We start from the raw sequence: 18,001 nt of genomic DNA, 5'->3' as shown, positions 1-18,001 counted from the left end.
CATCAAGAGACAATCCAACCTGCCAACCTGCTGTGTGACTAATGCTAGTTGAGGAACTCAGACACTCATGCTGATTGTACTGAGACTGGGGTCTATTGGCACACTTACGTTTCTCCCATCTACTACTGAAGGCACTACAAATCTGGCTGTGTTATTTTGTTATTGATTTATTAGTTTGTGTAGCTACCTGATTTTCTTTTGCAGCAATTTAATTGAAGACATTCTCACAAAACCACTATGTTGTTACTTGTGGTTACTACTACACTAGCGCATGCATTGAAATTAAATACTGCGAGTGCAAGTCTCAGATTGCACACGTGATCTAAACGTTGCATTTTTGTGGTTAAATTATGTCAATTTGTTGCTATGGCGTACATGCAGATATATAATTATCATCTTGTTCACTGTGCAAAATAATTATTACAGACACATTTTTTTATGAGTTATACTCTAACAGCTAGTCAATGCAAGGAATTTTCACAAGCACCAAAATTGAAAGGACATACATGCAAATATGCAAATAATTATGTAGATATAGGGTACTGAAACCGAAAACATGCATCAGATCAATCACAACAATCACAAGCGTCCTTGATGGATGGAGTTTTAACAGAAGGGTGTATCGAGTGTATCGATAACCCGCTTTAGTGTAACAGGAAAGCATTTTGCATTTTAGAAGCACTTAGTTCATATGTTCGAGGAATCTAGTGAACACGATCAAAACCTGAGTCCCAGGAAAGGATCCATTGTAAGACTTAAATACAATTTCGTCCAGCTGGCAAATCACATGACACACAAAGCAATGCACAACGAATAGGCAGCTGCCATCAATTCATTAACCAATGGCTCTGTTAATGATTTCATGAGGGCGGGTTATCATATTTTCACGTTTAACGTTTAAACGTGTAACCCCAACTAAACAAGGCTGAGACAGTCCTTCTCTCCCGTCCATCTCTCCCGTCCATAACATCAGATAAATCAGTGCCAGTTTTTGATCGCCATTGTTCCCACTGTGAAAAGAAAGCTCATGAAAGGGTGCAACATTGGGTTGGTACTTGATCACATAACTACAATAATAATATGATTAATCTTTACATTGTTCCATCTCTGCGCACTTAAGGCCCGGGTCCAGATTTTAACACCAAAATTTACACTATGTTCATACTGCTGTATTATTTGCAATATACAGTGTATGCTGCATCAAAATGATCCAAAATGAAGCTCAATGTTTTCTTTTTCCAAAAAACTAATTAGCTTAATTCAATTATGCTAATTAGTCCCATAAATGATGATGAATGACGTCATGCCACTTTCAGAAAGAGAAGTGCAAATACGGCGTTGAAGATGCCAAGATCAAGCTTCAAAAACAAGGCTAGATGAACATCTCATAGCTAGGTACTAGCATCCTTGATGGGAAGAGTAGGAGTTATTGTATTCTTGAGATACACAAAATAGCCTACCTCTAGGGTGGCTGTCAGAGCTAAAGAAGCTAGCATAGCTAAGAAAGTTTTGGACATTTTTACCCTAACCCTAACCCTAACCCATAACAACATAATCTATCTTTTGAGGGCCTAAACAGCTACTCTTACCTTGATTAAGTCCGCCGTATTTGTTGCCAAAGATAATCTATAATAGTTCTAGCAGCTAGCTAAGCAAATACATTGAACTTATGACGTCATGTGCAATGAATAACATTAATAAACATTATGAATCTCATTAACACTACATGATCTACATGATCTACATAAAATGTAGGCAATGAATAAAATTAATCTTATCAGTGCCTGACCCAGGCCTTAACTGCCCAGAGATGGTTCCACGGTTCCACTGTTCCTACTGTTCCATGGTAGTACAAAAACGAGATTTCATGTGCAGTGACATGTGGTTTGAAATTTCAGTTAAAGTAAATGTTAGTTGACTGTCCATATTTCAGTCAGCCAGGAAATGGGAAATGTGTAGTGGCTTCCAGCTTTCAGCCAACCTGAAATGTCAAGTGACCCTTTAATATCACTTTACAATAGGAAATGTGTAGTGGCTGCTAGGTTTCAGGAGTTCCTAAAATGTCCCTTAGATTTACTGTAGTACTGTAGATGAGGAAATGTGTAGTGGCTGCTAGGTTTCAGCAGTCCTGAAATGTCAAAATTAATGATCTTTTACATTAATTAAGCTATAGCCATGCTAGCGCGTAGGCATCCAGGGTTTGGCAACAAAATAAACTTGATGCCGCGGCCGCGCACATGAACACTGAACGTATGTCATGCACTCTAGAAATTACGTACATTGTAGTCAGGGACTACAGCACACACACTTTGCAGTTCATACTTGACTTCACAGTTCACTGATTGGCATATAATGGCCATAAGCATATAATGGCCATAAGCAGTATGCTTAGCATGATGTTCCTTTAGCCAGATTACGGCTGCAAACAAATGTTCTCGCGCTTCATTCAAGGTATGCAGAATGAAATACTCCAGGATAAGTGCCATTGTTGTTCTATCTCTTGCGAATACAATAGGCCTTTTGCAGCTATTAAAGCGAATTCAAGGATCTATAGGTAACATTCAAACAATCATCATTTAAAGCTAGCTGTGAGTATACTGTTGTTAACTGTGAAATAGAAGAGGACATAAACAGAGGGCAGACGAAATTGAGACGCAATCGAAAGAGTACTTGTAAAGTACACAAATCCATTTGCTCTATATACCTTCCATGTAATGTGGTCTTGAGCGAACCTTCCAGATGTGGTTCAAATTTGTTTTTGAGCAACTCATCAAATTCTTCGATGTTGTATGTTGTATGTTGTGTGTTGATGGCAAGTGTGATGGCAATGTCAAATTAAACTCTCTCAAAAATCTCTTCATTAGTTGATTTTCAATGGAATGGTGATTGGTCGGAAAATGCGTCATAGGTAAACAGCCAGAAATTATGTACAGCAGTCTTTTAGATGACAATGAAGGGGTGTGATAAAATTACATCCATACAAACGCTCTACCTGGTGACAGAATTTTAAGAGTAGGCTAAATCTATTTCGGAAGCTGTCAAATTCACCTGACATAGAATTCTAAATTCTAGAGGCTAACACAAAGCACAATTGGTAGGACATCTTTGAGGCAAATGAGAGAGAAAAAGCATGTCCAACTTTTAAATTGATCTGCTGTGAACGCTATTTTGTATGGAATTCTACCAGGTAAGCACATGTCATCAACAAGACCTTGTATTTTCACAAGATTAGCGTCAACATGTTTCATCCAAGCATTCTTTAATATTATTATGCTTAGCAGTGCCAAGATATAAATTATGCATCGGATCGATTATTGTCATCCGCACAGGATCAAAGTACGGAAGGTCTAGGAGCACGGAGTATCTACACCCCTCCAGTTCTTGTTGCCGTTTAACTGTTGTAGTGTTTTGATACATTCTACATCGCTTCTATGCTGAGCATTTGTTTCGGAATACCATGTCAAAACCTGAATAATTTCTGTTTCCTTTTCAGAGCAACCTAATTCAGCAGAGTGCCCCAAGAAACCGCACACCTTTCGTGACGACATGTGATGCACACCTTACAAGAATGCACACCTTACAAGCACAGGTCGTTCAAAAGTCTAATGTGTACTCCATTCCAACCATTCCAAAGCTGAAGCAACTAGCTGTGAATTGATATCATGCTTTGGCTCACGGGGACCTGGCATGAGGCCAATGAATAACACATTTTCTCGTCTAAAACGCACATCACGGGAAGTTCATTATTGTTAGATAAATAGCACCAATGCTGTCTGTATTCAACGATGGTTTAAACCAATCTATGTTCATCATAAGTCCATAGGTATAAGGTTCGGTAAGAAAAGGTTTCCGTTGAATGTCTTGAACTCATTCCATATTCTCCCATCATATATACCATTGTAGACCCCGGGCTTACGTGTATTTGAGTGTCTCCAGTATTTGAGTGTCTCCAGTGGTTACTCGTAAGTGGGGCATAGCAATATATCTTAAGAGGATAAAGTATTTGTCTATTTCCAAACTCAACGCGCTTTAATAGGCAATTTCTATGACAACATAATTTTGGCATTTCCGTTATACCAACCACTGTGACACACTCCGAATGTTTGTATATGGTATAACATTTTTCACAAGCAACATATTTTAAAGTTTTCGTAAGATGAAACTAGCTGATGGAGTTTGTATATGAGTTTGTATATAGTAAGTTTCGAAATAACAGAGAGTTGAGGTGCTGTGCTGTTTTGGAAAGAACTCTGAACAATAGAAGAGAAATGGCAACGTCTGGGATGTAATGCTTCAGTACCATAAAGGCAGTACCATAATAACAAACCCAAAGTACCACCGAGTGTGTTTCATGAGATGGTTCGACAATTGTGAAAAGATCTTCGAACTCCTCTGCTTCATCTTCTTCCCAAACTTCGATCTCATCTATGTTAAAAATATGATGATAAAATTAATAGGAGTAGAGATTCACACTTACTTGAAGCATCGATTCTAAGGATCTATCCTCCGCAGCAGATATACTGGAAACCCATCCATCCTCGTCCATCTTCCTCTATACAAATACAATGTATTAATAAAACCCATCTACACTAATAATATTTACCGTATATAGTTAGTGCCTCGAAAATAACCTGCTATTATGGTATAAACTATGACATTGACATTGACCAACCTGTATCAAAGTTCACTAGTGGTGGTGGTGGTGTCTCATCAGTTTCACCCTCAAAGAAGGATATATCATCAACATCAAAGTCATCTATAAAATTATTGTCAAGATGATTGTCTGCTGAAGTCATTGCATTATTGTATGCTAGATGTATTTGGTAATCCCTTTCTGTCATTGCGCATGAGCAGTGCAGAGAGGCAATGCGGCAACTCTCAGTGAGTTTGACTTTTCTGAGGTAAGACGATAGCTATCACAGATTCTGAGTTACCTTTCTTATATTAATTACCTTTCTTATGTTCTCCTAGTAGGGCAGCACGACTTCAAGGCAGCCTCTTGATAGGTTGGATTCTGACGCTAGTAATGGGTGATGTTGGGCGTCACAGGTTCGTAGAAAACGTAAAAGGCGTCGGTCTAAGCCTTGTTCTGAAGATGATGCCCCGGTAACAGAAGGCTTCAAAGAAATCAAGTACGATCCCTCACTAAAAAAGTGGATCAAAACGAGAAAGTACTGAAGGAAATTCAAGAGGCATGGTTATAATGAATATCAAAAATAAATGTGACTACGACTACGAAGTCTTATGCACATTGACCATTGGCACATTGACCATTGGTATGATGATTGCACTAAAAAAACCAACCGAGTCACTAGCGTCTGGTCATTATTTTGGGTGTACTGCTGGTGTACTGCTGATTAAACACTAAACTTGTTGTGTGCCATAATTATATATAATTATGTTCGGTGCAGGGCTTCTACTTGTCCTTCAAGTTCAGACTGTACTCCAACAAGGAAGAAAAGTGTTTCTCTGAAAGTTCGGGTAAGTTATGTTATGTCTATGTTAACGCTAGAATTGTCATCCACAGCACGAAGTAAGGCAAATTTACAAGAATCTTGTGGACGACAAGGAGAATTTCAATGGCTGGTGTACTTCTCCAGGGTATGTATGTACAAACTCCTCATTACATTAGAATGTCTATTAAGTCAGATGAGAACAATACTGTAATGAAGACGGTCATAAAAGAGGTCAAAGGACACGTTCAATGCAGCAGACATTAGAGGTTAGCACTTGATATACATTTTATGTGATGTTGTACAGATGCTGCATATCGCGAAGAAGACTCTTTGAAAAGATCTGGAAAAATGGAAGAGAAAAAATTGGGAGAAGACGTCACGAAAGAATAACTTGGGTAAGTTACATTATTTTTTTGTATTTGCTGGAACTTTGCAGCGGCACTTACCGGACAATGTATCATTTTTTTTTCAGAAGCGTGTTCTGAAGGAGGCTGGAGTTGTGAAGAGAGTACGATCGAGTGCTGGAGTTGTCAGTGGAGATGTGAAGGACGGTGGAGAGGCTGCACTGAAAAAAACTTGGTGGGTGCTCCAACCCATGGTGTGATGCCCCACCACTAGCTAATTGGTGTGAATGTCCCACTTTAATATTGGTGGGATTCCAATTAAGAAAAGATATACGGAACAACAAAAGATGTAGTGGCTGAAAGTACGTATACATGTCTTCGGAAGAAAGTGGAGAAGAAGATTCCATGGTTGTTCACTGTTTGCCCTGGAGGTCTACATGCGTTAATCTAATGTTTGATAGAATCGATAAGTATTGTCTTTTGAAAAAGTCACCTCAGGCAAGGAGGCAAACTAAAACGAGAATCCAAGGAGAAAGTTTAACTCGACCCATCCCGGCCGTCTCCAAATCCCCTAACTCGTTACTGTACAGACAGTATAATTTATTAATTGATCTCTGATTTTTCAATTCTTTGTATCTTATTTTGTGCTTGATACAGGGATTATAATACCTTAAGGACACTATTTTAAACGGGTACTAAATTTGGCGGTTTGGAGACCTACCAATTTTGCAGGTACTAATTTTAGCTATTTCATAATTCAGTTTCCAAATTTTTTAATTAGCGATAGGAATAATTATCACACACAATTGAATTGAATGAATTAGCTAGTGTCACAAACAATGCATTCAAAAGGGTCCTCTGGTGGTAAAACAGTTGTTCCATCCAATAGTCCTGATATGCCAGCCTTCATCCATCCATTATATATGACTTTTCTTCCTTTCTCAGTTGAAAAGAAGTTATACAAGTTAACTAACCATTGGGCATGGAGTGGTTTAATCACTGAAAGACGAAAGTCAACTTCAACATCTTCAAGATTCATTTCAGAGTCTAGTTGCTTACTAACAGCATCAGAATAATACGTGACAAATTCCTTTTTCATAAACTGAACTAGTACTATACTGTACGTACATATACATGTATTATATTTGTTGTACTAGACCTATAATGATAGCTAATAGACTACTTCCATTTAAACGAATTTTAAAAATTTCTTTGGTTAAATAAAAGTATGCGAGTACTTATATTAGCGGTTTGGGTCGTTCTCGCTAAAAACGCTAAATTTAATACCCGTTTATAATAGTGACCTTAAGGTAAGTTGACATGACCTTCACCTATATTACATGTCCTTACCCTGAATTTGTGTATTATTGATCGCAAATGTCGTATTTCCTACCCTGAATTGTATCGCCTGAATTGTATCGCCTATCAGAGACCACTTACTCAAATTGTGTATTATTGATCATCTATCAGAGAGCACTGAAATCCTGGGAAATGTCATGTTTCCCTGAACTTTCAGCTGCACGAAATTGCGCCCTATACTATACCACCCTGTATCAGGAAATGTTGCCGAAATTTCTGAATTTCCTTTACTTGGACATACAACAACCACTGTCCTCCAATTATCCTGGAATAACTTTTGTTCTAGTGCAAGGTTCCACTGCTCCTACTGTCCATGGTTCCTACTGTTCCATGATTACTGTTCCAGCTACTGTTCCATGGTTCCATGGTTCCATGGTCCTACTGTTCCATGTGTTCCACTGTTCCTACTGTTCCATGGTTCCAAGGTTCCACTGGTTCCAATGTTCCACTGTTCCTACTGTTACATGGTTCCACTGTTCCTACTGTTCCATGGTCCTACTGTTCCATGGTTCCAAGGTTCCACTGTTCCTACTGTTCCCCATGGTTAGGTTCCAAGGTTCCACTGTTCCATGGTTCCTGGTTCCTACTGTTCCATGTTCCACTGTTCCTACTGTTCCATGGTTCCATGGTTCCTACTGTTCCATGGTTCCTACTCTCTGCGTAGTTAAGGCCCGGGTCTGGCTGTAAATACCAAAATTTAACACTATTTTCATACTGCTGTATTATTTGCAATATACAGTGTATGCTGGATCCAAAATGAAGCTCAATGTTTTCTTTTTCCAAAAAACTAATTAACTTACTTCAATTATGCTAATTAGCCCCAAAAATGGTGATGACGTCATGCCACTTTTAATATGAAGAACTACAAATGCGGCCATGAAGATGCTAAGATCAAGCTTCAAAAACAAGGCTAGATGAACTTATCATTGCTAGGTACTAATATCCGGCGGGGGAAGAGTAGGAGTTACTGTATTCTTGAGCATAGCCTACCTCTAGAGTGGTAAGGCAGTTTTGCACATATTGACTTCCCCCGCTGGAAATATAATCATGACAACCTACTCTATCTTTTGAGGGCCTAAAGAACTAGTCTTACCTTGTGCAAGTCCACCGCATTTGTTGCTAAAGATTCTGTACAATAGTTCCAGCAGCTAGCTAAGCAAGTACCTTGGACTTCTCATGGTTCCTGCTGTTCCTACGGTTCCTACTGTTCCTACTGTTCCATGATTCCAAGGTTCCACTGTTCCTACTGTTCCTACTGTCCATGGTTCCTACTGTTCCATGGAACCATGGTTCCAAGGTCCTACTGTTCCATGGTTCCTACTGTTCCATGGTCCTACTGTTCCCAGGTTCCACTAGTTCCTACTGTTTCATGGTTCCTACTGTTCCATCCTACTGTTCCATGTTACTGTTCCATGGAACCATGGTTCCAAGGTCCTACTGTTCCATGGTTCCTACTGTTCCATGGTCCTACTGTTCCATAGTTCCTACTGTTCCATGGTTCCTACTGTTCTATGGTTCCATCGTTCCTAAACTGTTCCATCGTTCCTACTGTTCCATGGTTCCATGGTTCTCACTGTTTACGTTCCAAGGTCCTAAGGTCCTACGTTACTACATCTACCGTTCCAAGGTTCCTACTTTACAACTGGTTCCCTCAGTTCCATTGTTCCATCCGTTCCAGTTTCATGGTTCCTACTGTTCCTACTGTTCCTTGGTTCCTATGCCGTTCTTCGGTACCCACTGTTCCCACTGTTTATGGTTCCTACCTGTTTCCACCGTTCCAAGCTTCCTGTTCCATGGTTCCTACTGTTCCATAAATCCCACCGGTCCACTGTTCGGTTCCTACTGTTTGTTCCTACTGTTCCATGGTTGTTCCAAGATTCCTACTGTCCCACTGTTCCATGGCTCCTATTGTTAATGTTCCATGCCACGTTCCATGGGTCCTGTCATGGTACACTGTCCTGTCATGTTGGCATGGTTTCCACGCCATGCGCATGCACTTGGTTATTGTGGATACATATTAACCACGCCCTTGGTTATTGTTGTGGATACATATTAACCACCTCCTTTTGGTGACCACAAACTATGCTCCACATGTTTGCATGCTGGTTCTCTACATGATCTAGAATCCAGAGCTGTAAGTGTTGATCAATCAAGTTGTTGGAGGTGAGTTATGTGCTATTATAGGCTAGATTTAATAGAATCATGGAGATTTCGTCATCTCGATCTCAATCTACTATATTATAGATACCCATCAGAACTCAACAGAACTGGTGAGATTGCGATTATTATACAGCATGCCTGCATCCATTATGTAAAAGGCCGGCCTGCAGATGGACGACAATGACATGATTATTAGCCGCAGAGCACTTCAAGTAGATCCAGTACCGCGACGGTAAGTGGTGTGTGTATGTATGTGTATGTATACAGAAGTATCTGCATTTATGCTGCACTGAGCTAATTAATACATGCGCTTGCATGCATGCAGACGTCGACATCAAGTCAGCCAAGTCAGCGAAGTGAATTCTTTAGTGTCCATGTCGTATTGAAGAGTGGTGAGCACTCCAACATCAAAGCAGATTTCGCGATCAAGTTGACTGGCATGCAGGGGGGGAGGGGGGGTACATGGCACTCGTGAAGAGAAGGATTAACATGCAAACAAACTATGTTTTGCAGTCTAATTACATGCATGTAATGTACACGAGGTAGTACAAACAATACAAAACCAGATATCCAAATGGTGCAGGTAGTCTGAACACCAGTTGTTATCCAACCCATTTACAACTGAGTAGTCAACAACACCTTTATTACCTGATTATCTTTATTACCTGATTATCTGTGCACTGTGTATGTTTTGTGCATGTGCCTTGATGCCTAGTCGTGCAATTGTCTATTAGTATTTAATTCTTACTTTAATTATTTAATTATTACCCAAAGTCTTTAATTATTACTCAAAATCATCAACGAGAATTATACTGCAACATCACTGACGCTTCTATATAATGTTTTTTTTATTTTTTCATTGGTGAAAGAAAATCACCTTCCATACTCAGTAAGCCACTACTATACTAGTGGCGTAAATACTTCCTTGGTAAAATTGCTAATATTTTATTTTTTGCCCCTATTAGGCTGGCATAATGCTCCCACACATTTTGTGCTTTCCACAATTTTTGTCATGGTAGTTTTCTTGAGGGTCCTTTTTTCTTGAGGGTCCTTAAAGGGTGGAGGGGGCTGACATTATTGACCTTTTGACCCTGTTGAACCTTCTCTGGTAAGACGCTCATGTGCTACAGGCGGGGTGTCCTGTTCTTTGTTGCTAAGCATGTACTCCCATTGATTTCAGCTCTTGGACGACGAGAATGACTAGCCTGAAAAGGAGACAGTACAGGGGAGACAGTACAGGGGAGAGGTATTTGTAGCGTTGTTTAGCGTATCAGCTCTCATGCCGAATCTGGTTTGTCGCTAGAGAGCGTTCTACGTGCACACCGCTTGTTTCAATATAGGGTGATTCTGTTGCGCAGTTTACTTTTGATCCTAAAAAGCGGTAATCAAATCCATGGGGAAGAAGGGTGGGGGGCCAGTATTTTCGATTGTTATGTTTGGAGATGAAGGAGACGTCGCTGCTCTGCTCTCACGACTACTTCTGTGGTAGTCAGCCATCTGGCGGGGGTTATCAATGGAGGACCTGGGTTTCCTTTCCTTCCCAAGTGCATCACATTGTTTACCAAACTATTGATGTGAGCCCACTGCCTGGTGAAGTGGTCGCGTTTATAAAACAGTACGCGTTTGTTGCAAGCAATCGCGATCATGCAGCCCCCGCTGCGGTATAAAAGGAAAGTAGCAGTAAAATTAGCAGTAAAATCATTGCTAACAAAAAGGCGCCTAGTTTGAAAATGATAAGAACTCAGCTGTCTTACAGGGACTGCTGTCCACACTGCCTCTGTGGGCCGTGTGTGATTGCTTGTGGACCGAAAATGATGAAAAGAGGTTGCTCCAGGACGTGGGTCTGTGGGGAGACGAAGAGTACCTGAGGAGGAGGCATGACAAAAGGGACATAATGTGATTGTAGTAAGTATAATTTTAGTTACTGCGGAAATTTATCATTACACAGGAAATAAGAAGGCGATACCCTAGTGTCGATGGGGACTATTTGTCGACATTTGACGCAGAGAATATGGAACGTAATTAATTATATACCTCGTCGCTATCTGAATCTGACTCACTAGGCAGGTAGGGTAACATGCGCTCAAACTCACTGTTGTAATAACGTAAGTTGAAAAAGATGAGCACACACACAAAACTTTTCCACACGTACATAATATACACATACCTCAAATCGACGCCGTTCCTTGCGACATACTCAGCATACCCGCAAAATGAAAAGACTTACTCACGAGAACTTTCATGTCAGTACGCCTGTCACTTTTGGTGTGGGCACGATTCACATTCTCGTTCTAATGACAACACACAAATTAATACTAAAATAAATTTTGTAATCATCTTACCCAGTCAAGTACGGCCAGTTGCATTCTCATGAGAAAAGTCTTGTCTTACGTTTAGACAAGTACTGGTACTCTATCCAGAACGTGTCCCGACACTACATGACAGCAAGTATTTTGGCATTACCCGACAGAAAGCATCCGCATTCTTGAAGACGTAGTGCACTCTTCTGCCTTCTTGTTGGTAATCTGAGCACGGCTGGGTATATAGTGAGCCATACGACAGGGAGACGAGGTTAGAATGATCACCCTGTACGAGCAGTTTGGAGTCATTATATACAGTAATGGGCGATGACGGTTGGGGATGTAGAACTTTAGCTCACCACAGTTCGTATCTTGATACTGCGCCAACAGACATTTATCAGTAACTTCACTTACGTTTATCAGAGAGTTCAGGGAACCATGTTATGTTCCGACCCTCCCGGGCTACGTTCTTAGTACCTGATAGTGATGCATAAGTTTACATGTATCCAATAATATGCAGCATACCGTGCCATGTGTCATAGGAGTGTGTCATAGGAGTTGATGAGTGTGTGTGTCACGTACTTAGCAACCTGAGCTTGCATGTCATGCCCAACCTCAGTAACCTGAGACTATAGCAATGACAACAACCTCTGGTCTGAGCTACTGAGTGCTCTGTCCGAGAGATGGTGGAGATGCCAAGGATCTTATGAGTGCAACACTTATAGTAGATGTATATGTACTAAACACTAACTAACATACCTTCCTGAATGGCAAGGCACAGTCGTATGATAATAGAATAATCAAATACAAATTATTCAACAACGTACTTCTCTGTAGTGTGGCAGAGCCAGAGCCTTGCCTTGACTAGCCGACTGCATGGAGTCCGCGGCCACAATCTCTAGGTAGCTGTTGTTATTGTATACGTAGTGAAGTACATGTCTTTGTAATGTAAGCATGACCAACTGTGCCCAGTCCAGCGAACATAGAGAGTACTGGGAAGTGAAAGAGTGTACCATCCTATAAGTGTCAATTAATCAGTATAGTGATGGTGCGGCCAAATAATTACTGACGAGGAATAATTACTGACGAGGAAGTGTCCTCCAAACACGCGAGAGCTAGACTGTCTGATGACGTGCCCTTTCTAATAAAACAATCACACATATAGTGTAAACAAGCTAAAACAAACTACCTGAATCAGAGTCCAGTCGCCAACAACTTCGAACCAAACACGATCACGATGATGCCAGCCCTGCATGTCATCAAATCATCAAAAGCGCTTCTCAGTGATGAACAAGGTCTGATCTGTTATCACCAGTGTATAACTAGGTAACCCACGATTGTCTCTCAAGAATGGCCCTTGATCACTTGTGGGCGTACCTTCATGCTTCTTCCTCACTCTCTAGCTTCAGGAGAGCAGTCAAAACTGGAATTAAAATCTATGACTAGAAACTCTTACTTGCACTTAATTGATCTAGAGAATGGTCTAGACAATTTTGACTTCTAGACGAAGTTGAAGTCGAGATGTTGTTGAACTGTTGTGTTTGAACTGTTGTTATTGGTATTTATTATCTTTACAATTGGCTAGATAGCTAGATAGTCAGTGTACATTATATTGTAATGAATCACGTTACCTTGATTCCATTCCCCCCCCCCTGACCCCTCACGGATTGATCTAAGTCTCAAGCAGACCTTGGACATGACAGACTCTGCAAAACTGCCAAACCCACATTTTATGTCCAATATGGTTGAGGTCGTTTGTAACTGCACGTAAGTTTAATTGTTTGGTTTACTACCGTATATCTTCTAATTTATCGGACAGCAGCAAAAAATAATTATTTTGAAAATTGTCAGAACAAGCAAGCCGAGCTAGCTAAGTTTAATAGAACACAACACTGAATAGTTGCACTAATCAAAGCACCCCCGCAAACCCCGCAACTGCGTTAGAGCTAGTGTCAAGGCAAGAAAATAAAAGGTAAGCAGAAGTTCAATTTTTTAAAGCGTTACTAAAGCTTTCTGTAAATTGTTGTTGTTGTTTGACTGTACTGTCTTGCTTATACATGCAAACATCTTTAAGAACAGTAAGTCAGTGCAGAACATTGGTTGCTATGTGGAGTTTTCCTGACCTTGCAAATAAGTAAAAACAAACAAGTAACAGTCTTATTTGCAAAGAATAAAGATTTGCAAAGAATAAAGATTAACATACCAAATGTCCTGACAGTACATGTACAATGCATGTGTGTGTGTAGGTAATACTGAAGGGATAGCTCAAAACCGCTGTCTAATGAGATTCATACACATGGCGTCATCAATATTTATCACGTGCGTGGGTGGAAAACGTCTGCAATTACTAGTGGGGGTGGAGCTTCGGTCACATGACACTACTTAACTTACTGAAGTTGAAGTTGACTGTAGCTAGTTGATCGAGTAAAACCGTGATTTGTTGTAGGGTACCTAGTAGCCCTTACTAAGACTATTAGATAGTAGAGAACTTGTTTCCTGCTGCGCATGACAGAGTGCAGCCAAACAAGAAAGTTAGGAGGAGATCTCAGGGACAATTCAGGTAAATCTTAGCATGTTGTTTGTGTAGACCTATGAATCTGCTTTTGCGCAGCTGGATTTCATCATGTACATCAGAATTTCAGGAAAAGATAGGATCTTAACTAAGCTGGAACAAATCCTCTTTTTATAATTTACTTTTACAATTTTAATTGGTCACATGATGGTCACATGATTTTTATTTTCATTTAGGGATACTTAAATTATTATGACAAAACAATTATGTGCAATTTTACTATGTTTAACATTATACTTTTCGATGTATGTGACGGCTAATTTTTGATTCTGGACGTGCCCCTGAGCAGCAAGGGCTAAAGACAAGAAAGGGCTAAAGACAAGAAAGGTTTCAGAGATGGTAAGGCATCAGCAGTACGCGCTGATGTAAATCTCAACGGGGAAAAGCATTGGTGCATGTACTGTAACTGTACTGTACCATGTACTGTACTGTACTGTACTGTACGCACAAAGTCAAGTCATGTGAAATGTTGGTACCGAGTGCCTCGTATCGTTTCTCTCTGAACAATGTATTCTCGTTGGGAAAAGTCTGTTCTGTCAAAACACACAACACACAACTAGTAGCAGTCGCACCAACGTTGGATATTTATCAACACAAGAAAACGTTACCATTCACTGCGAGCTCGAATTCACTTACTTGAACAGAGCGCAAACTTGAGAGACTATAGTACATAAAATAGAGGCTTCCACCAAAAGTGAAGGAGTTGTAGGAGTTGTGGTTGATGATGACGATCTGATGATGACGATCTGTCAATAATTGTTAAAGAACAAACTCCCATAAACTGTAGCGTTCGTTTTGTTTTGGGAGCTTTAAAAATTCAAAACAAATGCTGTGGCACCCAACATCCGGGTTTATATCTCTACCTTCTAGTCGAACCTCAACTGGATTCTTGCCTGAAGAAGTCACTGAGCAACTCATCAACAGAGAAATCAAAGTAGATTCGCTCAAACTGTACGAGAAGGGATGGGGATGAGATGCGTATTAAAGAAAAAAAACCTTGTGTACGATATAGACATTGGCAGGAAGCTTGTAAACAAGAAGCTTAGGAAACATCAGGTTCCCCTCGACTATACCACTTGCCAAACACATTTTCATTAAAGCTATACACACAACCTCTCAGTTGATCAATTATTCCGTCTCGTGAAGCTGCTGATTTAAAGGTTGTCGCTTTCGTTTGTGATGGTGCTAGAAAATTCTTTCTGAGACCGTATGCAGACAAACCTCGACCAGTATATTTCTTTTCAGACAATGAGAAGTAACTGTTCTGTTCTGTTCTGTTCAGCAAAGTAGACACCATAGTACCGTATCAACCAGTGCTTGTGGAGTTTTGCATCCTTTGTTCCAACCATTCAAATGTGATTGTGTACATCAAAGCCTCTACTGCTACTATTAAATAATATAATTAAATAATTATTGTCAAGCCAAGCCAGTCAGAACTTTTCAATGAGACGCTCTCAGAGCTGGAACAACGAGAAACACACTTTCAGTAGCCATTTTTATTTGGAGAAATTCGTATACTTATAATTACCCGAGGCGCGCGTGGGCGGCCACAGGTTATAGTAGTTGTTTAGTTTGGCGCGTGGGCGGCATAGTAATCGTCTGATTTGTTAACCCGAGCGGCCACGGGTTATAGGTTTTGTTGGGGAAAGGATTATGTCATACGGCACAATCGTCGTAGCCGGCCCTTCATTGCGGCGTAGTGAGAGTATCTGTATATCTAAGCGGTTTTACTATCTATACTATGACGTAACCGATACTATGACGTAACTGTTTCAATCCCGTATAGTTATAGTGTTCCCACCCACGTTGTACAGGGGGTGGACAGTCTGATGGAAGTGGGTCACTGGATGACGGTCATCGGGTCTGTCCGGCGACGACCATACTGCTCTTTGTAGTTCTAAAGAGATACCTGGTATCACACGTGACAATAGGGCTGATGGTTATACCAGAGGCGATACACTCTTGGGTGGACTTCAAATTGATATAATTATCTTATATAATTATCTTAGCACTGCACGAACGTTTCACCATGGAGCTCGATGAGGGTTTCAACAAAGATGCGTGAGAACTCATCTTCTGAGAACTCATCTTCTGATTTTGTTAGGGTGAGCCCACGCAGACTTGACAATACTTTGAGCAATATCTTGAAGCCAACCAATCATTGCAACCAATCATTGCAATTGAAAACAAATCGTGTGACTATCCCAGCTCCAGTGAGTGCTGCCTGAAGAGTGGTGTGAAGTAGCTCCAAGAAAACAATGTACGAGTCAATCCTCATCTTTTAACTTGACAAGCCTAGCTCACTTGAATCTATCTTGCTTGAATCTTGCAAGCGGACACCACAGCAAGATTCAGTCGATGTGCAGCCCAATGAACATAAAGCAATGAACATAAAGCTTTGTCGTACAAGGGTGCTACAACCTGACCTAGCTATGACTTGCTCCATCACCTCGCATGTTTGTGGGGGACACCTGGGCGCACACTCATCTTGGCCAGTGATGACAAAGGTATAGCCACCCCCCTATTTTGTGTATCTCAAGAATACAATAACTCCCATCAAGGATACTAGTACCTAGGTATGAGATGTTCATCTAGCCTTGTTTTTGAAGCTTGATCTTGGCATGCAGTTCTCTTTCTGAAAGTGGCATGGCGTCATCACCATTTGTGACAGGCTCTGGGAAAACAGACCAATTGGAGCAGATATTGATATTGACTGCAGTATGGGCTTATAGTTATCTACAGTCTTTCTACTAGCTCTCTGCAAAATCTGACGCTCTGAATCCAACTCTTTCCACCAAAGTGCTTTGTCTAAGCAGCCAGCAATCTTTGAGTGGGCGTTTCTCAATACTACTGTTTTAACTCAGGCATGGAACGAGGTATATGCAAACTAAGCATATCAATGCGTAGGCAATTCTTTGCTCTATCATCTGGTATATATCATCTGGTATATATCTCGCAAAAATTATAGCTTGCGCCAATTGGTCTGTTTTCCCAGAGCCTGTCACTTTTATGGAATTAAGTTTTTTTTATTTTGGATGGATCAGCATACACTGTATATTGCAAATACAGCATAAATTTTGGTGTTGAAATCTGGCCCGGTATAGCTGTGCCAAGCCGGTATATCGAGGTGGCCGTACTTCAGAGAGCCGGAATAGAGAGAGTCTACTGTGGGACATTTTTGGCCGAGAACATGCCCACCAACGTACGCTGGAGCACACGCCCGACAAAATGCACCATCGAGATGTAGTGAAGAAGCCAAGGATACTGCTTGAACCAGCAACTGGCCTGATGCTGCAGAAAAATCAATCTCTATTGACAAAATATTATTGACAAAATACGATCTCGGCTCAGCTTCTTAAAATCTTCATTTGTCCTCAGAAGCTCACGCAACTCAACTTAACGTGCTAGGACCTGTGCTAGGACTATAGTTAATTAACACCACTTTTGATTCATTTACCCTGGATCACTCATTATTTTAATTTACGCGTTTTATAATTATGTCAACTTTAAAGTTATTCTACCTTCGGAGTCTGACTGTGATTGTCTACTCCTTTTGGGTAGGGCTGCCTGCTCATGGTCAAGATTAGAATCTAGAGCTTAGAGTTTAATGTTTATAAGCTTCCACCCACAGAGCATGCGCATACACTTAATGAACCGAAAAGTGCTGAAATCGTTCATGGAGCAGCAATGCACGGACAAGCCTCACAAACCAACAGGGAGCAGAAGTTTATAACTATGTCTTGAAACCTTTGGGCTAACTTAAAACGGTAGTAGCAAGGTCACCATTCACTTGTCTACTTTACAGTCACC

General features: G+C 40.6%; 3 long non-coding RNA genes across 5 annotated transcripts; 1 reads left to right on the top strand and 2 right to left on the bottom strand.

Annotated features, from left to right (window-relative positions):
- Positions 1–430: 430 nt before the first annotated feature.
- On the bottom strand, positions 431–5,241 carry LOC135339310 (uncharacterized). The gene is made up of 5 exons (XR_010395989.1): positions 4,953–5,241; positions 4,673–4,756; positions 4,478–4,552; positions 1,590–4,425; positions 431–1,010 (listed from the first exon to the last, which is right to left on the bottom strand). It is a non-coding gene; the product is annotated as an uncharacterized LOC135339310 (long non-coding RNA).
- On the top strand, positions 1,936–6,472 carry LOC135339164 (uncharacterized). 3 transcript variants are annotated; one of them, XR_010395943.1, is made up of 5 exons: positions 3,896–3,962; positions 5,412–5,481; positions 5,528–5,601; positions 5,761–5,851; positions 5,929–6,070. It is a non-coding gene; the product is annotated as an uncharacterized LOC135339164 (long non-coding RNA). The 3 variants fall into 3 exon arrangements; XR_010395875.1 differs by having other exon boundaries at positions 1,936–5,481; positions 5,929–6,472; XR_010395975.1 differs by having other exon boundaries at positions 1,936–5,481; positions 5,650–5,851; positions 5,929–6,472.
- Positions 6,473–10,439: 3,967 nt separating this feature from the next.
- LOC135337841 (uncharacterized) lies at positions 10,440–12,144 on the bottom strand. Its single transcript, XR_010395343.1, has 4 exons — positions 11,979–12,144; positions 11,662–11,905; positions 11,487–11,610; positions 10,440–11,183 (listed from the first exon to the last, which is right to left on the bottom strand). It is a non-coding gene; the product is annotated as an uncharacterized LOC135337841 (long non-coding RNA).
- Positions 12,145–18,001: the final 5,857 nt, after the last annotated feature.

The sequence above is a fragment of the Halichondria panicea genome, chromosome 1, assembly GCF_963675165.1.
Source record: "Halichondria panicea chromosome 1, odHalPani1.1, whole genome shotgun sequence".
NCBI classification, from domain to species: domain Eukaryota; kingdom Metazoa; phylum Porifera; class Demospongiae; order Suberitida; family Halichondriidae; genus Halichondria; species Halichondria panicea.
Note: the sequence above shows the minus strand (reverse complement) of the source record. Positions and strands in the feature narration are given on the sequence as shown.